The sequence below is a fragment of the Dermacentor silvarum genome, chromosome 2 (genome assembly GCF_013339745.2).
Source record: "Dermacentor silvarum isolate Dsil-2018 chromosome 2, BIME_Dsil_1.4, whole genome shotgun sequence".
NCBI classification, from domain to species: domain Eukaryota; kingdom Metazoa; phylum Arthropoda; class Arachnida; order Ixodida; family Ixodidae; genus Dermacentor; species Dermacentor silvarum.
In genome coordinates, this window is record NC_051155.1 from 97,679,688 (window position 1) to 97,704,596 (window position 24,909).

Consider the following 24,909-nt stretch of genomic DNA (forward strand, 5'->3'; position numbering starts at 1 on the left):
CAAGGTACAAAAAATCCCCTTTCTTCAAGATAAGTCTTCACATCTAAAATAGTTGTACGCAATTTGAAGAGAAATTTTTAAGCATTCTTTGTGGCTTTTCACTTTTAAATCGTTTAAAAATGTTTGCCCATGGTCCGGCAGAATAGTGTGGTCTATACAGATGAACCGATAAGCCAATATCACATAGATATTTATATAGTTTTTCACTCGACGCAGTCCAAAGATAGCCTAATGAAAAACGAGCCTGCGGCAAAATACATGACATGTAGGCCTTTTTTAGGTGTCCACCGAGGCCTCGTGGCAACATCCTGACGTGACTACTAAATTAGGCAATGTTCTTCTCTGCCTAACCTCACAAACAGTCTGCAGAAACGGGTCTGATATATCTGAAAAACACGAACATGAATCTGTTAACTAGCTGTCGTATGTAGATGTACCAAAATCTGAAGCACTTTCTCCGGTTCATTACGCCACCACTAACCCCACAGAAATCTTTGTCAACTTTTATAGCATTTATTCAAGGTCTTCACAGGCTCCGAAGTGGAGTGTCACGTGAGGGGGTTTGCGAAATGTTAAACAATGAGAAGGAGCAAGAATCTTCTTATAAATAAATTCACCATTATGGAAATAGAATTTATACAATAGTTAGCGATAAAGGTCATATCCAGTTTTATTTATTCAAGGTCCTTCATGCTTTCATGATCAGTCCAAAATAGTGCTATGTCGTCTACGCATATGCAAGCAGACGTACTTCCGCTCAAGGAGACAAAATCTTCGTGTGATCGGGCTATTGCTTATGTTCAAAAAAAAGGTTCAATGTACATGGGAAAAGCAATGACGACAGAGGGCAACCCTGACGTACCGAGCCTTCAACTTTGATGCACGCTCCAACCACCTTATTTACTATCAAACGCGTCGTGCAAGCTCTGTATTCCACGACTACACCCTCCCTTAAAATGGATCATAGGTTTCACGTTTTCTAATATAGCCAACAGTATATTCTGAGTTGCTCTATCAAAAGCTTTCTCGAGGTCTAGCTGTAGCATTGCGATGCTGTAAGAATTAGCATCACAGCACTCCAGAACGAACAGGGCTTTATGCATATTCGTAACTATTTGTCAACCTTCTATGCCACAGGCTTGATGTTCGCCGACTAATTCTTGTAATACACTTCATGAGTGTTCAAGAGTGTTCATGAAAATTTCCTAATATTGCTGTAAACCCATGTGGGCCCGAATGCTTCTCAGAATTGAGATAATCAATAGCTTTCTTAACTTCTTTCAGTGAGATCAGCATTTCCGATTTTTTTTTGTTTTTGTGCTTACTTACGGTATTAGAGAGCGAAAATTATTCTTAACGCCTGTACATAGACATCAGTATACGAATACAATGCAGTGGAGTATTCATAAACCGCTTGTTGAATGCCTTCCTTGACTGTAAGAACGGTGTTCTTTCACTCTACTTTTGCTATTTCGATCCGGTGCGCACGACACTTTCAAATCCTAGTGCGCGCTGGGTAAGAAGCACTCCACTAATCTGAATACTGTGCCTTCGAACTTAAGCTTTCAAATTTTTACTTTATGATATTTATGTCTTCTTTAAACGTTCCAGGCTGTATGCACTCTTCTGAAACGAAAGTGCTTAGGTTGGCTTGGAGCACATTTTCTACAATACTCGCTGGAGCTTTATATCGCCTAGTCGTTCAAAGCATTCATTTTCACTTCTTGCTTAAACAGCTCCAAGTATTCCCCAACCTCTTTACAGTACCCTTTGTCAAATTTCACGATTGCATCTATGGCAGAGCTTGTAAAAACATCGTCTTTTGAAAGCTTATCATTTACATTCCAATTTTCCCATACAAATCTGCACCTTTTAACTTTTCTTTTTCCGACAGAAAATGTTACGAGGCAATGATCGCTAAAAGATACTGGTTGAACCAGATACTCTCCGATAAGCGGTACTAAATCTGCAGATAAATAGGTGCGGTCGAAGCGCGCGCGGCTTTGGCCTTGAAAATTGGTAAAGCGGATATCATTCCCAAGCCAACAACACTGACCGACGTCTTCCAAACAATGCTGACTGTTGAGATTATTTAAGGAAACAACTTTCATATTCCTATAGACGGTTTCATGCTCACGATAACAGCAGCGAGCGCGCCGCCCCCAAGAAACTTCCGGTCACGTGCCTTATCAGTCTTCTATGTTTTAACGCATGGTTGCTTCTTTGCCAGTTCTTCGCAGCTACGTCAGAGGGCAAAACCGGAAGCCGTGCAGGGCCTATGTTTGTAAACAGTGAAAGGGTCTATAAGGGGTCGAGCTGGTTTTGTCGTTTGCCATGCATACGCAGTTGATGTCACCAAGAAAAAAATTACAAACCGATTCATAGCGCAGCAGTTACTCATAGTTTCGAACATTTCTATGTTCTGCATTTGTATTAGAGCACTGCACGGGCCGATTTCTTCAGCCCGGGCCCGGCCCGGGCCAGTTTTTACGTTGGGCGGCCCGCCCGAGCCCGATCAAAACTTTTATAGTGAGACCCGGGCCCGGCCCGGGCCCGGAAATAATCTACGTTACCCGCACGGCCCGGCCCGCCACCACCTTAGGCCTGAGCCCGGCCCGAGCCCGACTCGAAACCGGCCCGAACCCGGCCCGAGACCGAAAAATACATGTTTTTCAGAGTTGAGACGCCCGAGAATAACTCGCTGCACGTTACATGCACACTAGAGCTCTGCACGGGCCGATTTTTTCAGCTCGAGCCCGGCCCGGGCCCGTTTTTACGTTGGGTGGCCCGCCCGAGCCCGATCAAAACTTTTATGGCGAGACCCGGGCCCGGCCCGGGCCCGGAAATAATCTACGTTACCCGCACGGCCCGGCCCACCACCCCTTTACCTTAGGCCCGAGCCCGGCCCGAGCCCAGCTCGAAACCGGCCCGCACCCGGCCCGAGACCGAAAAATACATGTTTTTCAGAGTTGAGACGCCCGAGAATAACTCGCTGCACGTTACATACACACCACCAGAAAGCCCGAGTCCGGCCCGGGCCCGCGTCAAAAAACCTGAGCCCGGCCCGGGCCCGGGTCAAAAAGCACACACCGTGCCCGAGCCCGGCCCGAGCCCATGAAAAAACTGCTTTACCCAGCCCGGCCCGGCCCATGGGCCGGGCCGGGCCCGGGCTTTCGGGTACGCCCGAGCCCGTGCAGTGCTCTAATTTGTATACGCGTAAACGCATATTATGCGCTAACTGCATTCAGTTAATGTAACATCACAAGCAATGAAATGGCCTGAATTGCATGCTATCACTTTTTACGCGCAAGCGTACATGTACCGTCTATGGAATAGCCGAAGTAATGGGTGTCGTCGCTGGGGAGCACGCACCGGAGGAGGAAGGCGTCTGGAGATGCCGGGGGACACTACGGAGGAGCGCGCTGCGCGCAGCGAAGCAACGCTACCTAGAGGAAAGTTTAGGTGGCGTTGAACCAAGCGGGGAAGGAGAAAGGAGGTGAAGCGTCGCGGCGGAGGAGGGAAGGCGGAGGCGCCCTGGCGTGACCTCCTAGAGACTCTTCTGCAGTGTTGCCAGTTTGGGCTATTTGTAGCCAAATTTGGCTACTTAAATTTTCGTTTGGCTGTGTTTTGGATGAGTTGGATATGTGACAATTTTTGGGCTACATTTTTATGTGGATCAGGAATTCTAAAAAAAAAAAAACGTGTGTCAAGATCGCTGTCCGTTCGAAAGCTGTTGGTGCAACATTTTTGTGTTTGTTTCCACATTTTCGTTCATAGAGCAGCGCGATTTTGTGCTGAGGCCTAATTTTTACGTCCGCCCATTACAAATAGTAGAGCACCGTGCGCTCATCACCATCAACATGTTGGCTAGAAAAGCTGCGTGCTGTTTGCAGCCGACGCCGTCCAGCTGCTGGCTTCAAGTCCGATTTCACATGTGCGCCAGGGCAAGTGGGCGCAATATTGTCACGTGGTAGTGACGATGAAGCAAACAGTCGTAAAACTGTGAATGACGAAACTGATTCTTTATTGGGCGAACCTGTGCCCACAAAAGCAAGTTACACTTGAAGCACAACGATAGCGGCGAACACAGTCGGCGATCGTCGAAATCTGATCAGCGGCGAAACGCGTCGGCTTTTATACCTGAGTCATCGAAGGTTCCAGATTAATCCCTGATGCCCGCGTGTCTTCCAGAAAGCTCTAGACAATTCGCGTCGCTCATACAATCAGATTACATGGGCGTCGGTGACCACAGACGACGGATAGAAGCATTGATAACGTCCGAGAAGCTTCCAATGCAGGCGCGTCCTGCGCGGAGCGATAACGTTTAACATTTGTCAGCCGGTGTTGAAAGCGGCCACCGGTGAAAGATAAACATGTGTACGTGTCAATATACACGAAAATTTATGGAGTTTACCACCCTAACACTCAAAGTGTAATATGAGGGACACTGTACTGTAGAGCTTCTGATAATTTTATACCTTAGCCACTGGGAAACTATGGCGAATGACTTGTACCCAATATTTTCTCTTCATGTGTTTTGCCTATTGAAGTCAACCCCTTTGCATGGGCGTGTGCTTGAAGCTCGCATATGGGATGCTTTTTACTTTCTCTGTTGTGTACTAGTCTAGTCAAACACGTGGTTCGACCGTGTATTTGATGCTTTCAGCTGGAACTTTTAGTTGCAAATAAAACAAACGTCACTAGTTTGTTTCCATGACTCACTTCCTTGTCATTTGAGGCTAGCAGAAATGATGGCTACATTTTGGCTACAAGCTACCGAGGTCCGACTGCATGGTTGGCTACTTTTGGGCTATTATATCCGTCTGTTTTGGCTATGCACCCTGCCCCATCTGGCAACACTGCTCCTCTGGCATTTCGTACGGGGTCTGCGCGCACTACGGGCATACCGGATTTGCTTCGTCATCGAGAGGCCGAGCGAGATGGACGCAGCAGCGATGCAAGCGGCGGCACGCCGAGCCCGAGTTGACCGACCCCGAAGTCTTCGCCAAGCGCCGGGGGGCAAGAGCTGAACAAGTCCGGCAAAAGGCGCAGGCTTCGCGCGCCCAGGAGACTCACGACGAACGTGCTAGGTGCCTTGCGACAATGCGAGTGTATCGGGCGTAGAGCCATAGCTTAGAAACGCATGAACAGCGTGAAACCCGTTTGGAAGCATGGAAGTGCAAGACCGATCAGAATGCCTTGCTTCACGTGGTCATCATGAAAATCTTTAAGAGGGATTTCATCGATAACCCGTTTCGGTACGTGAGCTCTGTGTGTGATCGTCTCTGGCATCTGCGAGACAGCGCACTCCATGTCATTGACATAGCACCCATACGCTTATGTGTAACCCTCGTTCACGAAATGACACGTCACTAATTTTTTTCTGTATTTGCACCCAATGTCCTACGTATTATCAGCACACACTCCGGCGACTTTCCCACTGCGTGACACACAAATACATTGTACCTACTGTTAAATAGGCCCACCATACTATCCGTTTGTTTTTGACTGACGACCTTGCTTTCTTGCACTGCTACAACGTCCATATACTTTTCAGTTTTTAACCTCTAAACATGATTTTGCCTCCTTCTTGAGGTAAGCCCTGCGATATTTAATGTCTCTGCAAGCATGTGCTTTTCCGAGGCAGCCGTTCTCAGTTTTGTTATTGCAGCCAGACAAACAATAGGGCGCCTTCCTGAACATGCAGGCTGACATCCCACGTGGTGCTGATTAAATAGTCTTTACTTCTCAGCGTCATCGCGGGGAAGCGACGGCGTGCATTGCGTTCAGCTGACACTGCTTTTTCCCAACGACGCGCCACCCCGCTGCGGCTGACACAGCCGCTGCTCTTGAGGAATGCCTGTTGCCTGGTCATGGCCGCGCTTAGAAGACGGGCTGTCCAGGTCTATCGACACTGCGTCGGCGTCCTGCACACTTGTCACCATGTGATCAGCCGCCTCCTCAGCTTCCTCCATCGAAGCAGTGGAAACATCAGCTCGCGTATGCACACGGTCACCATCTGTCTCGTTAGACGCGACGCCACCGTCCTTCGCGTATGTCACCGTACTCGCTGATACTGCTGATCCTACCTCGGTTGAAGGAGGTAGTGACGCTGGCTTTGGTCTCTCGTGGCGTTCTTTAGCGCCAGTTGTATTGGTCACATTCGCCGAAGCGATTCGGCAGAAGGACGCCGCGCGCAAGCAAACCTCCAACACGGTCTCCGACCCGCAAATCGTGAGTCTCTTGCTGCAGCGGAGCGTGAGATTACGAAGAAAACATGCAACAGATTCTGGGAAGACACGTTTTACTTTCGTGTTCTACCAATTCCAATGAAAGAGGGACCAACCATATATCTTTATACCAAGCAGCTTTCTCGGCTAAGTGCATTTGTAATTTTTTTTCTGCAGCAATTTATAAGGCTAGCCTTGAGCCTGTATTATTACCTATTCCATATCAGCGGCAGTTTCGCATTGGAAGAGCCTTTTGAACAGTGAAATTAAAATGATCAACACAAGTGTTCACGTCACACAAGTGTTCACGATGCGCCTTCGGTTATCTCGTTTACCGATGACAGTTAGCGGAACGTAAGCATGCTGCATTTAACGTTATTGCGAAGCTGTATGCCTCAGTCGTGTTGTTGCCGGGTTGCACCACTCGAGGGTGATGATCATGCAAAAGAAATAAGAATAGGAAACGAAAAGATGGAAGGGCAAGCATTCAAAGCGTTGCAGAGCGCTTTCGTTTTTTAGCAGTGGTGTCTCGAAATACCACAGCAAGAATAAAATCCCGGCTAATACTTTCTGAGGTGTCGTAGAAACAAACGGCAAGATGAAACGAGCGGACGAAACGCTTGGTCCAGTGCACGGTAAGCCCTTTTTTCCCGCCAGCCATTTTATCAGGCAGCTATGAAAGAGCCATTTCAATCAAAATAAGTCACATTGTCTTTGAATTAGAACGCTTCCATCGAAACACAACACAAATTTAAACTGCAAGTACTTCATTTTGTGGCAAGGACGCGCTCGTTCATTTTCTTTTTCTCTTTTTATCTCGCGCGCTTCGAAGTTCCTGCATATACTTTTTTGTGCATTTGGACAACTCAATGTTTCCTTTATTCAGAACCTCATCAAACAAGCAGCTTTCTCTTCAGGTGAGAATGTTTCCTCCAGTAAAAAGGTTCACAATGTCGCATAATGTTCAGTGAAGGGCAGCTACTGATTCTACAAGTGAGCACGTTTTCACTATAAATGCTTTTTGCAAATAAAGCTGTGGGAAAGCATCAGATAATTTTGGCAGTAGCAATGACTGCTGCATAAACTGACCGGGCATTATATAACACGTGAGGCCTGAGTTACAGCTGAGAGACACTTAAATCGCAACCAACCTAAGCAGAAAGTGGAAGCACGTTAGTTCACGTACGGCCAAATTGACTCTCACAAAGGTGATTCGTTTACTTCATTGGAGTGTTACATGAGAAGTACGAGGGCAAGCGTAAATAAGTTCCGTACGGTTAGGTTCCAAGACCGCGTGATGGCGCTGACATACCAAAACTTGGTTTAATAAATGCCAGTAATTCGAACGGCGTTTAATTTGCCCATTTTTCGTATGTCGGCACCGCCGTGCAATCTTGGTGCCCCTTCAACCACAGGCACTCAGTCGCAGCTCATATTGAACTGGACTGCACGTTATGATCTCGAGGCAGACGGAAAAGAAACCCTGGCTACCCAAAATGGCAGCTCTTGGCTGCTTCACTTTTGTTGCTAGTTGTGGGAAATCACTAAAAAGCGATTGAAGTGACAGACAAACAAGCCATAAAGCTAGTTAGTTAATTGGGGTTAGGTAATTTGGTTAATTGGCGCAAAAGCGACTAAGACTATGCTTCACCAAACGCAAGCTGTTATGAATAAAATTTAAAAACGGCAAAAGCTGTGTTGGTCTATAGCTTGTTTAGATAACCGATATCATCTCGAAACTTAAAAAAGGTCCGGTGCACCACTGGTGCATCATCTCAAACATTAAAGCCTAGTACCGCATGTGTTGCGCACAAGTAGGCTAATTATGTTTTTGCTGAATAAACGATGAGGTCATGAGAAGATAAGCCATCGAAAGGACGACTATCCAAAGCATCAAAAATAAAACCCAGTGACTTAGAAAATGCAAGACAAAGTAAGAAATAAAGTATTTAAGGCTGAATGGAAATATATCAAAACAATAATGCGTCACAAATACTTAGGCATAGCTGCTATAATACATGCATGTTCGGAGCACGATGCATTAGCAACACGCAAACGTCCAACCACAGCTCACATCACCAGAACATCTGCTCAGTGAAAAATTAACATATGGGGTTTTACGCTCCCCACACACGATCTCATTATTAGACACGCCATAGTGGGAGACTCCCGAATAATTTGGACCACCTGGGGTTCTTTGATTTCACCTAAATCTAAGTACGCGGCTGTTTTCGCATTTCGCCACCATTGAAAGGCGTCCGCCGTGGCAGGGCTTCGATCCAGCGACGTCGTGCTTAGCAGCCCAAGACCATAGCCACTAAACAAACACGGCGGGTCATGCGTTCAGTCACTACACGAAAAAATAAAGTTGAAAAGAACCTTGTATAGCTCAGACTAAATCACATCGCTGTAGGCACTATGCATGTAAGATAGTTGCACATAAATTACACCAAAGGAAAACAGGCCGCCTTATTGCGTATGAAGTCAGGTTACCGATTAGAGGCATTCACACAAAAAGAGAAATACCGTATGTCTTATCCTGGTAGCCCTCTGTTCGTTTACTGGCACTGCTAGTGGCTACAACTGCAAGGAAAACGCGCACGGATAACGCGCAATAAAAACAAAAATTGCGATCGGTATACGTAGCACGAATACTAGGCTAATTAGTATGCAGGAAAGGTAGTCTCTACCGTCGACACGAAGTGAGGTGTATTGGGCAATCGCAATGGCCCCGATGTGTTTAGTTCTCGTCGTGACTCGAAGCCAGTGCCAGCTGTGTCCAACGAAGCGCGACGCCCATCTAAGTTGCGGCTTCTCCAGCTTCGCCGGGCTTGGACACACCTTTGTTCGTGCACTGCACCGGTCACCACGCAGCCCTATTTGTGCTGGTAGGTTCCGTCGGTTGTTTAAAGTGGCGAATGAGTTCTGCGGAAGTCTGAAATGTGGAGGAAGTTGCATGAAATGGAAAGCTGAATGCCAATTTTGTCATTGCCTGAAATGTTCCTCCACCTTGTGGGTTTCGGCAGAACCAATTTATTCAGTGTCCCTAGTGGTTCATCGATTCGGCATCGCCCTGCGTTATGCTAGCTTCCTCGCTAGCTGAGATGGTATAGGGCGCCCACCTAGGAAAGGCGTTGGTCACTGGTTGGATCTCACGGCCAGGACCATTATTTTTTTTCAACTTCGAACCTAGCTTTCTGCGAAAATTGTATTATTCGCCTTTAGCTTCGCGCTACAGTCCAGGTGGATGCCATTCTATATGTCGTCTGTGTTTAACGTTAACCAAAGATGGGCAAGAGAGATTTGCCGTAGGCTTTTCGATCATACTCTCAATGTACGCTGTGCGCGACACTCTACCGAATCACCGCTGGCTAGGGTTTTGCACACTTTTCTGACCGGCTTTATCCTTTCAATAGTAATGAGTAGATGCGAAGTTGTAAATACTAGCAGGAAAAACTTAATGCTGCAGCGGCTGCAATCTCTAAGAATTTAAGCCGTGCGTGATGTAAAACGTTAAGCGTTCATGCTGGCGTGTTACGAAAGCGCGATGAAACGTGATTTATTTCAGAAAACTCATACTGCCTTCGGGTGCACATGGCACGAGCAATATTAGTTTTTTTTACAGAGCGTTTCGTGACATTGAAACGAGTTTCCACGAGGATTGGAGGAAAAGTAATGAGGCTTGCTAACCTAAACACTGCAAAGGTGGTTATGGTGTTAGATGAGCAAGTGAGGGAGGAAATCTCTAGCAGTGTGAACACGTTGGGCTTCCCAACACGTTTGCTGTTGGTCATTGAGGCCAGCCGATTTCATAAAGTGAGGTAACGCCCACGTCACGTGGCCAGCTCGCGAAGGCCACAACTGACCGAAGAATGTCGCATTCGGTGTACAAAAAACGAGAGCAGAATTACACGGCCTGGTATTTTATTTAGCGAAGCTGTTGTTGCGATTATAGAACCGCTTAAAAACGTCATATGCCTGTTTTCACAGTTTTATGAAAGGAAGAAAAATTACTCATGACAGCTATATTTTTAGGAAATGCCGAAATAGTTAATGGCAATCTATAAGCAGGCAAACTTTGAAAGGTCTGGATGGGCTAAGGGTTGCTAAAATATTGCTACACCTTCGTTTATGGCCCATATAGTAGCATTATATACAACACTTAAAAACTTTTTTCGTTTCCGTGGGTGCACCCTAAAATGAAGATATTTAATATATTGAGGAAATAAGGGCCCCGCTACTGATACGCTTTAAGTGTCTAGGGTAAATATGTGCTTTTTTTATTAATTTCTGAGTACTGCTCCTTTGCTGTTTTTACGATTTACACGCGGCATATAGTTGCTGCTTCCCGGTCTCCTTGGTGAACAGCGGGAAACACGGCGTTTATATTTCGTTGAACTAGGAAGCATGTCATGCGTGACGTACGACGGCTGTTTCATTTCAATAGCCTAATTACAGTCTCAGTACAAATCTACTTATTCAAGCGTTCCAGAGTGTCACAATGCCCCCATTTTCTATAGTTACCAAAGTACTAAGACAACTGTACAAGACACCAACTTGAAGTTAGTAGAAGGCGCCCGTACAGTGCCCGAACGGCAGCAGACGACAGGCGCGAGTCCGTGCCCTGACGTCATGCGAGCGGCGCTCGCAGCGCCCCTGTAGGCCATTCTCGGGGCTAATAGGGGCTAGCGTTGCACCAGTCCTGTGCCAGATATTACTGCGATAGCAATTATATGGACACTAACCGGATTTCTGCCGTCGGTGTCGCCATCGCCGTCGCCGTGAGGTTCCGTATAGATAAAATCTTGGCCGTGCGCCGTATGCCCGAGCGGAAGCGTGCGGGGACGCGTGCTATCACGGAGAGCGAACGCACTTAATCTCCCACGGGCAAGCTAGGAAGCCAGCGCCGGAGGGAGCGGGTGAGGGCGGGAGGGGGCGGGGGGGGGGGAGCACTTTTACTCTGCCAACAACCGCGCTCGTCGCTCGCCCGCACCGTCTCTTATCTCCACACGGCTCTGACCTTTGTATGCGCTGTGCATTCGCCGCTCAGTTTCCGTTGAAGCGATAGACCGCACGTACCGGGAAGCCCGCTGCCAGCGTTTTGACAGTCGTTGTCTGCAGTCATTCAGTGTGATCTATTCATGTTTGTTTGTGCGCGCTCACACCACGCTTGTTGATTCCGTTAGTAATAGTCGGGTCACATTTTGCAACGCACACGCTACACATGCAATGCTGCCCGGATCGGCAGTGCAGCGCTACAGGTGTGTCCCTTCGCACGCGCTGCCCACGGGAAGCGCTTCTCATCAACACCACCGTTTCACACGCGCCTTCTCGTGGTCATCGAGTCTCTCTTCATGTCAGTCTACTTACGCCGCAGCACACCTGCTTACTTAATCAGCCCATGTTTACTACAATTCATATTGCTACCAAAGCCGCTCACCTTACTTCGTATGACATTGCTGTGTTGCTATCGCATTCATTGCTTCGCCCTTCGGGTGAAACTGTGACATTTTTAGCGAAGTTTGACAACATACTTCAAGGCTCTCTTCTTTATGAAAGTGTGTGCCAAGTTTTCAGAGATGTTGGCGATTTCTTGATTATTTAAAATTTTTCACCGAATGATTCCTTGCCTGTCGTAGTAGACCAGGTCTTAACGGTCTTTAAAGCTTGCTCGAGTGCCCTTTGCTTTACACATGAACTGCCTACTAACCAGTCGATTAGATTTTTAGAAATTGAACGAAATTTTTTTGACGATAGGCGTGTGTGCTGGTGCTTCTTACCTAGGAGTAAGAATGCGTTGTTACCGTACTCGTCCGCACACTCAAAAATCGTTAAAATAGGGATTTCTCTGAATTGTTTCCGTAATATTTTGCAAGAGAGTTGCCACCACTGCATAAAATCAAGTTTTTACAACCAATTCGAGCGTTTGGTTGCCGCTGGTTTCCCAAAAGTGCCTTTGAATGCAGTGGCAGAAACTTTGCTTCAAAAGATTAAGAGGCGAGAGAAGAAAAAAAGGGCTGCCCAACAGCAGCTGAACGGAAAAGGCTTGAAGTGATGCCCTATGTACATAGTGTTTCCCACAACGTGAAGAAAACCCGCCGTGGTTGCTCAGTGGCTATGGTGTTGGTTCTGCTGAGCACGAGGTCGCGGGATCGAATCCCGGCCACGGCAGCCGCATTTCGATGGGGGCGAAATGCGAAAACACCCGTGCACTTAGATTTAGGTGCACGTTAAAGAACCCCAGGTGGTCCAAATTTTCGGAGTCCCCTACTACGGCGTGCCTCATAATCAGAACTGATTTTGGCACGCAAAACCCCATTATTTTTTTAACGTGAAGAAAGTTGCTGCGAGGCAGGGCGTTAGCGTTGTTTTTTCTGCTCCATACAAATTTCAGGCCTTTGCTCATGTGGGGCGCGTGGCAGAAATTGACCCCCCGCGTGTCGTGACAACCGTTACATTTCTAGTGCGACACGTGTGGTGTACGAGCTTCCGCTGAATTCTGAAAAAGTTTACATCGGTCAAAGAGGTCGGTCTAATATTGAGAGGTTGCGAGAGCACTACATTTCTTGGAACACCTTTGATGGAGCAAACTTGCCTCCCCATTGTCTGGAATGCGGCTGCGTCCTGCTTTGTTCCAATATTAAAATCCTTGGTAGAGAGGCAAGGGCAAGACGGAGCGTGAAATTCTCGAAGCTTACCATATCAGCATGCAAGGGGATAATTGCATCAGTACTACCTCTATATCACTGATGCAGAAGGAACTATGTTTACTATCGCACTGGCGCTAGCAACGTGGCCTATCACAATCAACGTTAGTTTGTGTGTGGGTGTTGGCTCTTGAGCTGCGCATGCTCGCCTGGTTTTCCTGGGAGACGGGGTTTTTCAATAAAGCGCAGTTGTTAGTCCAGTCGTTGTGCGTGCCATGTCACTTCTCTATACTTCGTCTCTTGACTGGTTCAGTACTCATCAATGTACCAACTGACCGAAATAGCAACTGTACTGCAAAGATTATTTATTGGTACACAAGAAACGATCAGTGGTGACGCCGCTTTGAAGTTCCCGCACAAGACGCAAGTGATGCCATAGATTTTTACTTCATCTGCTCGAGTCTAGTTGAATTCTAATGCCAAAACTGGAATACATTGCATTCTCAGAGAACCAAAGACAGAACTGAGCAAGTTTTACAAACTTTCAGTGAACCGCGATGGCCGAAATACGTGAAAAATTGGTTGTAATGCGTGCCATCAGGGTTTCGGCGCGAAGTATAAAAAAAGAAGAAAAAAAAGCTACGGTTGCTTTATTTTCTCATCTAATAGCCAGCCAGGGTTTTATTGCGACGTTTGTAAAAACAATGTTTTAGAGGAATACTTTATTAGTAAAAAAGTATTAGGCTTTCATAGATTATGAAAAGGCATTTGATTCGGTCCATATACCACCAGTCATAGAGGCATGGCGTAATCAAGGAGTACAGGAGGCAAACGTGAATATCTTGGCAAATATCTACAAGGATTCCACGGCTACCTTGATTCTCCACAAGAAAAGTAGAAAGTTACCTATCAAGAAAGGGGTCAGGCAAGGAGACATAATCTCTCCAGTGCTATTCACTGCATGCTTAGAAGAAGTATTCAAGCTGTTAGACTGGGAAGGCTTAGGAGTGAGGATCAACGGTTATGATCATGATCAACAATCATGAGAAGGAAATTTTAGAGAAGAATAAAATTGGGTTGGAGTACATACTGCAGGAATTACCAAATTCTGACCGGGAGCTTATTACTGCATTGAAATAAAAAGCGTACAATCATTTCATTCCACTGGTTCTAACATATTGGACAGAAACTTGGAGGTTAACAAAGAATCTCGAGAAAAATTTAAGGACCGCACAAAGAGCGATGGAACGAAAAATGTTAGGTCTAACTTTAAGAGACGGGAAGAGAGCGGTGTGAATCAGAGAGCAAATGGGGATACCCGATATTCTAGTTGACATTAAGAGGAAAAAATGCTGCTGGCCAGGCCACATGTAATGCGTACGATGGATAACCAGTGGACCAATAGAGTTACAGAATGCATACCAAGAGAAGGGAAGTGCAGTCGAGGAAGGCAGAAAACTAGGTGGGGTGATTAAGTTAGGGAGTTTGCAGGCACAAATTGCAATCAGCTAGCGCAAGACAGGGGTAATTGGAGATCGCAGGGAGAGGCCTTCGTCCTGCAGTGGACATAAAATATAAGCTGATGATGACGATGATAGAACAAAGTGCTACCATATGTGAGCGTGCTATAAACGAGCGCATGCGCAATACGTTTACGGACGGGATATGTGATTAAAGAACCCAAGTTCTATAAAACGCATGACGTACCAAGGAGGTTATTGAATAGTGAAAGATATAGATATAGTCATATCTTGGTCAAAAGTAAGACCTAAGTGCTTAATAGTTCTTGAGTAAGGTATTTTGGTACAACAACAATTACGGCATTATGAATTGTGTAGAATACAAGATGTGGTTTCGTCAACTTCTTTAGGCGGGTTTCGAGTTTTGTTTGTGATTTGTTAATCGATATTATGTTGTTGTGAAACGAATCCATAACTAATATGGCATCAGCTTGAAGCGATTCAATTGCTTGCTGATGTACAGAGTCAGTTGCAATAATAACAGTATCATCAGCGTAATGAAATGTATAGCACCTATTTATTACAGAACTGAAATTACTAACGTATATAGGTTAAATAAAAGAGGGGAGAGTACCGAACCTTGTGGAAGTCCAGAATTCGAAGTTACGCTATTGCAGGAGTAATTGTTGACGGAAACAATTTGAGTACGATTAAAAAGAAATATCCATGGTTATCCGTTGTTATAATATCCATGGTTGGATGGATATCCGCGGATAAAATACCAGAAGATGTCATTGAAGGGTGTACGTTTTGATGCACAGGTCCAACAGCGTTCCAGTTTCATTATTTATGCTAGTGGCCGATGATACTCGTACAAGATTTGTACATGCCTAAGACTGGAATATGCTACTAAGTTCTCTTGCAAATTAATCGCACCCTAGCATATTATTATTCATATCTCCCATTGTTACAGATGTAGCCTTAGAATCACTCAGAAAATTTGGGATTTTCTCAACAAATGACATCAATATTTGCTTATTCTAAGCAGGCGGGCTGTAGACAATAGCAACTCTAACTTTCATTAAACAGACAGTTATGCATTCAACATCATCATCAGTAAAAAGGAACTCTGGTAACACTTCAAGGTAGTACTGTTCTAGTAAGTACACAGCCACACCATCGCCAGCAGCCCGAATTCGACCAAAGTAATCGTAACCGCGGCATTGTGGCGGGTTGTCATATACAGTTTACCATGTTTGAGTAACAATTATTACATCAATTTGAACCTTTATATTGTCAAATAATTTATCCAAGGCACATTCGTTGTCACGGGCACTTCTAGCGTTTAGGTGAAAGAGGGACAGTTGCTTGTTAAGGTTTAGGCTTGCAAATATTTCAATAAATTAATTATATACAAAATATTTTGTTGTCATAAAGTATGATGAGAACATCATGAAAACTAGAATTGTACAGCATATGCATGGTTCACACAGCGCTTTCATCTTGCAAGTTTTTAAATGTCCTCTATAGTTCAGGTTAGTAAAACAGGCGACGTTTGGTGTCTCCTGGCAAAGACCTTACCGCCCGCTGTAGGCACAAATTTCCATTCTATCTCCTTCTTTGCTTAATAGCTGCTCCCAGCAATTTGATCTTTTGCCTAGGTAAATGCTAATTGACATAAACAGGACGAGAAACGTCCAGGCACAGCATTCGCATATCAATTTTGTTTCCTTTGCATTGGACACAAACCCACTTCTTTATTTGCATCGTAGAAAACGCACAACTACGTTTAATTGGTCATGTCTTGACGTAGGCACTTGCTGACAGGTATATATATCTGAATCTCACATCTCTTCATTACTATGTTCACAGATTTTCTTTGCCACAGTTAATGTGTCGACCTCGCGGAGTACGCCTTTGATTTGTGTGTTGCTTGAACGCTGATATTGTTCCAGTTGTCCCAGCCTTTGCGATAGCTTTGCATTTTAAGATCTCAGCTCTCTGTTCTCGCGAAGCGCTTCTACGAGTTAACTTTTTATGCACTTAAGATCACTGACCTCCTTCTTAAGTTCGTTGAACTAGTTCAAAGCTTCCATGATCTCCTCGAGTTCTTCTTTCAGCTCACTAAGCAGTTCTTCAATTGCATTATTAGCCACTGAGCCCCGTCTGAAGCCAAAGACAAAGCAAAATTAGTAATCGTACGAGGCAGCTAGCTCTCTTCGACAGTGGTGCACACCTTGACACACAAGAAATTAGATGCTGAACACGTCTCACCTGCAAGAGCAGACAGATTAGTCTCGTAATCTAGGAGCACCACCACCAAACTGCGGGTCGCCGCCAAATTGACAACGCTTATATATTCTGTTCGAGACTGCGGCGCCCCCCTTAGTTCCAGACTGCGACCTTGGCGTAAAGACTGGCTGTGACGTCAGCAGTGACGTATACTTGCGTCTTGTCGGAGAATTGCCACGCCTTCCATGTGTAGAGCATGTCGATCCGTCACACTTTTAGACAGATCAGCTGCGTAATCAAGTGCACCCCCGCTGAACTGCTAATTGAGCCACGCATCCACTTACAGCAACTGATGTAACATTTTACCTATACCCTTTAACTGCACGAATTTTTCTACCGGTTAAAGAGTTTCGGCCGGAAATGGCCATTGAACTCCGGTTTTCTAAAGAAACGGATGGCTGAAGTTTTGTAAGCAGAATTCATCGCTTGTCATGTATGATGCGCCATGCGGAATATCAGTGCCATTGGGAAAAACCTTACTCTTTCCTGTAAATATGGAGGGTAACTTTTCCAGCTCCAGCTAGTACATTATTTTTCTCAATTTTTTCACGTCATTGATGACATACTAAACAAAATAGTATGTAATATACTATTTTATTTCTCTGAAATATATTCTTTCCTTATCTCAGTTTCGCCTCCATGCATTTTTTGAACATGTTCTTTCTCGTAGGGTGTTTAGTGACGCTGCTACTTCGCTTGGTCGGAAATCCTATGCGGTACGTGGTGGTAAAAAGTGATGAATAGTTTTATGTGAATTTTAGAATTGAAGGTTTCCTATTGATTTCTCGGTCAGAATCCACCCAAGATCTTGTCTCAACCTTTTCTCTATAGTCAAAAAGTTTTAATCAATGCCCGCAACACAGGAACAATTTTAGCGCTCTGTCATTGAAATAACATCTTGCTTAGTTGCTAGAAATCTCCTTAGTGTCTTTTTCAATGCGATTAGAATTCTCTGGGTGCTTAACGGATTTTTCGGGACGGTCAGCGTGAGTCTCTAAACGTTTTCCGACCAACCCAGCTGGGTCACGGTAGCCCAATGGTCGCATGGGTAGCGCATCGATCTGCTGTGCTGAGGGAACAGGGTTCGAAGCAAACCGTCGGAACAACTTGGGCCACCGATTAAGTGGCGCTGGGTGTGTGTATGTGGCACTCTTCAACGAACCTGTGACACTGAATATGATGTGGCACTGTGTATGTAGTGCTGTTCAGTGAACCTCACTGACGCTTACTTGGAGAGCACTCGGTATGTGCCGCTTAGTTTGGGCCGCTCTTCAATGAGTGCTCCTTGACCCCAACTTGGGTAACTAGGTGTGCGCCATTGGATCTGTGGCGCTTTACAATTAAACAAAAAATGATCCTTTAAATTTATCCGATGTTCAGTGGGATGGAACCAAGGAGGTTGTAAAAATATAACAACCTCCTTGGATGGAACTCGCGCGGACTTTACGGCGGCTCCCGTACATGGCGTGGCGTGTGTAGCGGGAAGCTCGAGAGTGGAGCCCCGCTTCCAGGGATTTATACACACCCCCTAACACCCCCTGAACACCCCCCCCCCTCCAGGAGGATCTCGACACCCCCCAAAAATTATTACGGACCAACGTCCTCCTCCCCTCTTTCAAACAGGCACTCATCCTGGAAAAAAATTACGCTGGACCCATGCACTGTGGTAATCGCTTTAAGAAATATTTACTCTTTGCGGAGGTGGACGCTACATGTCCTTAATTTTGAGGTCCAATTTCGATGTTCAGCGCGCAGACCACAGCGCTACACTGCGACCTGCAGAGAGCGGAGAATCCTTGAGGTCGCGGTACACGCTTGCACATGAATGAGATTCGAGATTCATGTTTGGTCTTTCTGTTTTCCCTATTTTAATCAACGTACTCGTATGCACAATACGTACAGTATGAGCACTATCCATGTGCTTAGTCGTAAAATTCACAATATGGCACATTGCCCTCGTTATCGTTCAGCTCCGAACAACTAGACTGAGGAATGAATAGAATTTACAGACGGTATCCTGGAGAGCTGGCTTCACAGCAAGCTCTGCTAATGCTTGCGTGCGAGGTCGAGTGAAAAATAATGTTCCCTGCTTTGTCATCAGCTGCAATGAAGACACCGCTTCTTCCCGTAGGAATTGCTGCCGTTGAAAGAAGATTTCCCACTATAAACAGGCTCTTAACATCAGATAGCTAGATGTCACATGACGGCGACTAATGTCGACGCGCTGATGAAAATTTCTATCGAAGCTTCAACTATCCCCAATATTAGAGACGCAACAGACGAAGAAAAGCATGCATATTTACAGTTTGTTGCCCAGCACGCCCGTGAGGCGGCGGCGAGGCAAGCCCTCGACGTCCCCTCATGGGAGGCTTAGGCCCGGCCATCTTAAAGTGCTGGTTCCACAATAAAAGTTTATTCCTCCTCCTCCTCCTACAGTTTGTGGACCACGCCTACATGAAAACAAAAATATTAACTTCAAATTGTAAGATAATATGCCATAAGAATTTATATTAACGATTAAAATTCGTTTCATATCTCATTCTTAAATACGAAAGTCCTATTCAAGTATTCTTTCCTTTGCTACCCACTGTCTCCCGATCCATGGCCAATCTCCTGTAGTGGGTTGTGCTATACATACATACCTGCACCAAACCAAACCAAACCTATATGATGTGAACCAAGAAACCATGTCGGGTATTGCAGATACGTGCGGGGTCACACGGTGCAATTGTGTATTTTGTGTCATCCCAGCTTTTATTTATTATTATTTTGTGAATGTGGCAGCCACGGTTGGTGTAGTAGTTTTTTTGGATATTGTATGTACCGGATTGTAGCCGACATCATGCGCGTATATACTTTTTAAATGCTAATAATTTCTTGGCGATCATATACCGCTTCGAGATTATCTATCTATCTATCGATCGATCTATCCGCCCACATCTTGGTGCTCTAATCGGCGTTTCGTTAACTTGGTATGTACCAAAATTTGCATAGTATGACAAGAGTGTATGGCGAACGTAAATGATAGGTCATGACAGGCGTGTCACGTAGGTCATGAAACAGCCGCCTACGTCTGGGTGCTTTCATGGTCGTTTCGTTAAATGTAGGCTCTCCGCACACTGCTTCGCATAACATCGATTCCCACAGGGCGTGGGATCTGCTGGCCTTTTTTTCTAAGTTGTTATATTTTAATTGTATTGTGTGAGGTATATGGCTTCTCCGTGCCTATTGTGCTTGGGTTTTTTTTTCTGGTGCAAAATGATATTACACTTAGTTTTGAAAACGTCTGCACTTTGTTCTTTAAATAAGACTTGTAGACTAAGAACTTGCTTCACTTTGTTCTGCATAGAGCAAAAGGCATAAACCAATGCTGTCCCTTATGTTCTTGCAATCTTCAAACGATGTGACAGAATGCCATTGGTGTTTAAATATAGTACTGAATTTACAATCCCCCAAAACTAGGCCACATTTCGGCCTTCTATACAGCGCTCGTTCGTGCCTGCCTGTCTCCACATCCGTTGTAGTATTGTTTGCGCCACAACATCAGCTCTACATGTATTAACAAGGACGAACTCCTTTGTAAGGTGTGGTTTAATATGCTTGCTTAAAAGGTTAATTAGTGTACTTCTGCTAAGTAGCAGCTTTTCCATCACCATGAGTTGAAAAAGAAGCGTTAATAAGCGTTAAGTAAATAAAACAACCTGGTAAAATAGCGCTAGCCCCTTGAACCTCTTACCCCCCTCCCCCCACTCACCTTTCGCTCACGAAAAGATAAGCAATACTTCGTACCCACACCCCCCTTCCGCGTTGTGGTGACACCCCCGCCCCCTAGAGTCGACATTCTGGATATTGCCCGCTGCACACACGTTTCGGCGTTGGCAATACGCTGTGTCGATACATTGCTTCAATGGTAATGGAATTAACGTCGGCGTTCATCGTGAGATGTTTTCTCCCGGATTTTTTTTTAAGCGTGAAATGCTTTTAGTTCCCGTTGTCGGCGACCTTCAAGTGAGCTTGGGCCTAAGGCCAGAGCCGTTATCAGGGCACTCAAAGGAGAACATCCGCGCATCATTGCGAGAACAAAACCAGGGCCGGTATTTTGTAGCGATGCCTTATGACTTGATCTATACTATTCTTATCATCTATTCTTATGCTCATGGCCGGCTGATCCGGTTGATAACGCGAGCGGACCGTCGCTCTGACCACTGACAAAGTGCGATAAGCGCGAAAAGGCATTAGCACCGGAAAGACATCGCTACAAAATACCGGCCCAGGTCATGCGGGCAACCAGTCAAAAGTTAGGAAGACGCGGTCTATGGCCCCCAACCCTTTGCACAGGACCCCATTACATATGCTACTTACTGCCCAAACAAGCTGCAAAATGTATTGCTTCCGAGTTCTTCCTGTTTGTTTACACTATCACTCAAGCTGTAACTTCTCGTACGCTAAAGTTTTATTTGTCAATTCCAAAAGCGACGTTAAAAAGGCAGATAGAGAGGATGCCTGTGCTCTTTTCAACGCCAGCGGTCCGTGAGTCGCGAGTGGTTTGCGTCAAGAAGAAAAGTGATGACAGACGCTGAGCGAGCTGCACTGTTGGAAGAAGAAAATCGTTGAAGGCGGGGGCACCGCAGGCTGCAAAACACGCCGTATTAGAGTCATCTCATGCTTGCATCTACCTTCGATTACGGGAGAGTCAGCATTTTTTTTTTTTACAGACACGCACACGCGGAAGCAAACTAGCAAGCATTTACTTCTGCCTACTCTGTATGGCACATACAGGTTTGGCAAACTATATAGGCAAACTGCTCTGTACCGGACGTCATTTCATTTAAGCTAGCTACCGGCGAAAATGTATATGATGTGTTTACGAATTGTTACAGCAAAGTAACATGATACTCGCTTTGCAGTTGCCACACTTACGTGAGTGCAGCATATATAGCAGGTAATTGCAGAAATAAACATTCCAGTGCGATCCATAGCCACAACCGTACAGAGCACGACTGTTGTGTGCGAGTACGAATGGCATATGCTTTGCAGAATACTAATTAGCAACGCATTTAGTAATGTGACAAGGCCACTGTTAGCTGCATACCTAAGCAAACTAAAAAATGTGCATAAATGCAGCATGTACGGAGCGTATGGCGCGCTTTCTTCCGCATGCGCAGGCGACATATGTATATATATATATAATTGTGCTTCTGATATTCTGTATATCTATATATATATATAGATATATTATACTGGGGAATATGCGTGTCAGGCGCCGTGGGCACTGCCGTCGCTTTGGTGCGAGACCCGAGCTCGAGCTGCTGATGCCAACGGCTAGGACTGTGTATAAAAATCCACTTGCGATCCCTCGGACGATCTTCACTAAATCCCCCTTTCATTTGGTGGAAGTGCGGGGTAACCACGAAAACTGGAACTCCGAATCCGGACGTTAGCCTTGCTGCGACCATGCCTGACGACACCGCCGAGGAAGATACACCTCAGCCTCCTGCGGTCATCGTTTTTGTGGGTGCGCCAGCGTGATCCAGCCATCTTTAGCGGCACCGATGATCATGACGTGCAGGATTGGTTGTCATCGTACGAGCTGGTAAGCCGGCACAAGAAGTGGGACGACGCCACCAAGCTGCACAACGTGTTGTTTTACTTAACCGGCGTCGCGAATCTCTGGTTCCGAAACCACGAAGACGATTTCAGCAGATGGACTGCATTCAAGACCAGTTTTGCAGAAGTGTTCGGGCGCCCCACTGTGCGCAAGCTTCGAGTTGAGCAATGCCTACGTGGGCGTGCACAACATCACGGTGAAACGTTCACCGGCTATATCGAAGATGTCATTGAAATGTGTAGGCGGGTGAATTCGTCAATGGCAGAACAGGACAAGATAAAACATTATGAAAGGCATTGATGAGAACGCCTTTCAAATGTTGTTAGCGAAGGACCCGCGTACCGTGGCCGACGTTATCAATTTGTGCCAAAGTTTTGACGAGCTACGGAAACAACGCATCTTATCTCGACGCCCACCACCCACGGAAGATTCGCTAGCAGCATTGGTTATTGGCGACAACCAGACAACTTTGCTGACGCAGATAAAAGAATTTGTGCGGGAGGAGGTTGCGCGACAGCTCTCCATTTTGCCCACCACGGAGAAACCTTATCACTCTTTGGCTCCAGCGATCCGACAGATGATTCAAGAGCAAGCTGACCGAAACTCTTCCATCTCCGTGTCAGCCGGCTCCCGTGGCCACACATCTGATGTATGCTGAGGCGGCTGCACGGGCGCCTCACCTACCGGTGTTCTCTCCTCCGCCTTCAGCGCCTCGCCCGCCGCTGTTCTCTTCTCCGCCTTTGCCTCGGCAGCCGGCGACCAAATTCTTCGGTGCACAACAGCAGGATGCAAATCCTTGGCGCACTGCTGATAACCGCCCCATATGCTACGCCTGCGGCACCCCGGGACATGTAGTGCGCTTCTGCTGCCGGCGTTTCCCGACATTCACGAACTGCGTCGTCGTCGGAACATCGAAGTCGTCGATTCTCCCCCGCTAACGTTATTGAAGTGTCAGTGGATGGCATCAAGCCTTTTGCGCTTGTCGATACAGATGCCGCTATATCCGTGATTAGTGAAAAGAGTTGTCGTTTATTACGGAAAATGATGCATGACGCCTTCGGTACTATCGCTTCGAACAGCCACTGTTCAACAAGTTCAGCCAGTCGCTATGTGCACTGTCAGGCTGCTGATTTGAGACATTTTGTACTCTATTGAATTCTTTGTGCTAACCTGTTGCTCCCGCGATGTGACTCTCTGTCGCATATCTGTACACGTGTACTTGCGTCATAGCGTGATAGCGTTCCCTTGCTGTCACGCGGCCCATATCGCGATCACATCACCCTCGCCCACTACGTGTATATAATCGCTGGCTTCAAGGCTGGTTCTGCATTTTGTCCTTGTATTCCTTGGCTGTCATTCTGCCATTTTAAGTTGCCACCATGCAATAAAGCATGTTGAAATACAGTCTGCCTCTTCGTTCATGGAAGCCCCGGAACACGACATAGTCTTGGCGACGAGGATGGGATGCTGGTAGACAGCCTGGATCCTGGTAGACAGCCTGGACCCTGGTAGCTGGACCCTGGTAGACGGCCACGAGAAGACATCAACGCAGCCATGTCGTCACAATTGGGGCAAGTAGAACCATTCGATGAGTCTTCCGCCGATTGGACTAGTTACGAGGAACGGCTCCAAGCATTTATACGGCCTAACAAGGTCCCGGTTGAGCAGCAGGCTGATACGTTGATAAGCATGGTAGGACCGAAGACATACGCATTATTGAAGTCGTTAACGTCTCCGGAGATTACCACTAAGAAGTTTTTTGAGCAACTTCTAGAGCTACTGCGAAGCCACTTTGTCCCAAAACTGTCCATTATTGGAGAAAGAGCCAAATTTCATCGCCGCTCGCAATTGCCGCAAGAGACTACTGCTCAGTATGCCGCAGAGCTGCGGAGGCTCGCACAAACTTGCGAGTTCGGCACTTTTCTTGATCAAGCCTTAAAGGGCAACTCGGGCGATTTTTTGACCATGTCGAGGTAATAAAATATTTAGCTTCCCGAGACCCTCCTGTGACGCACCTGATAGAATTGTTCCGCAAATTCGAAAATAACTTTAAATAAGCAGAAAAGCGCAAAAACGAAACCGAAACCTGAGCAAGCAGCCGAGCGAACCTCTGCGTGTGACGTCACGAATGTATCCCCGGCGGGGAAGGCGCGCAACGCATGCCGGTCTCGCCCGCGGGGCGAACGAAACCGGCGAAGAGCAGACGCTCAGCTTATTCGTGACCGCGCCGGACTTTCGGGGACCTTCGGGTTACATTGCAAGCTGTACCACCACCTATTCGGATCTGTCAAACAGTGGCAGTTATGATTCAGACGAATTCAATAGCCACGAATCGCCGTCCTCCACCACTAGAGCCAGCACCCATGCGCAACATATCGCGCTGCGACATGAAGACCAATGGTAGCCCTAACCACTGATATACGCGCTGCTTGCTATTTTAGGTGTTTTACCCCTCTCAGGGAACCGCTTCGCATGCTCACTGTAAATGTGGAGCACGACATTCCGTATCCCACAAGAACGCCGCTGACAGTCCAAAGCACCGACCGGTGCATTTGTTTACATCTGCAGGTACAGCGACCACTCGTACATCGTTCGCTTGAGATAGCCGCTCATCGGTGACATCAATTAATGTAAGAACATATCAAAACACGTACATTTTGTGCATGTAAGCA

At 46.2% G+C, this 24,909-nt stretch overlaps 1 protein-coding gene across 4 annotated transcripts in view; it reads left to right on the forward strand.

Annotated features, from left to right (window-relative positions):
* Window positions 1–8,946: 8,946 nt before the first annotated feature.
* The window catches only part of LOC119441632 (uncharacterized), an 82,980-nt gene continuing 67,017 nt past the window's right edge, over window positions 8,947–24,909 (forward strand). The window contains exon 1 of one of the 4 annotated variants that reach the window (XM_049661470.1): window positions 8,947–9,118. The gene's annotated coding sequence lies outside the window, so the exon portion shown is untranslated. The remainder of the gene's footprint in view (window positions 9,119–24,909) is intronic. The other 3 variants (XM_037706236.2, XM_049661469.1, XR_007465555.1) reach the window with 3 other exon arrangements.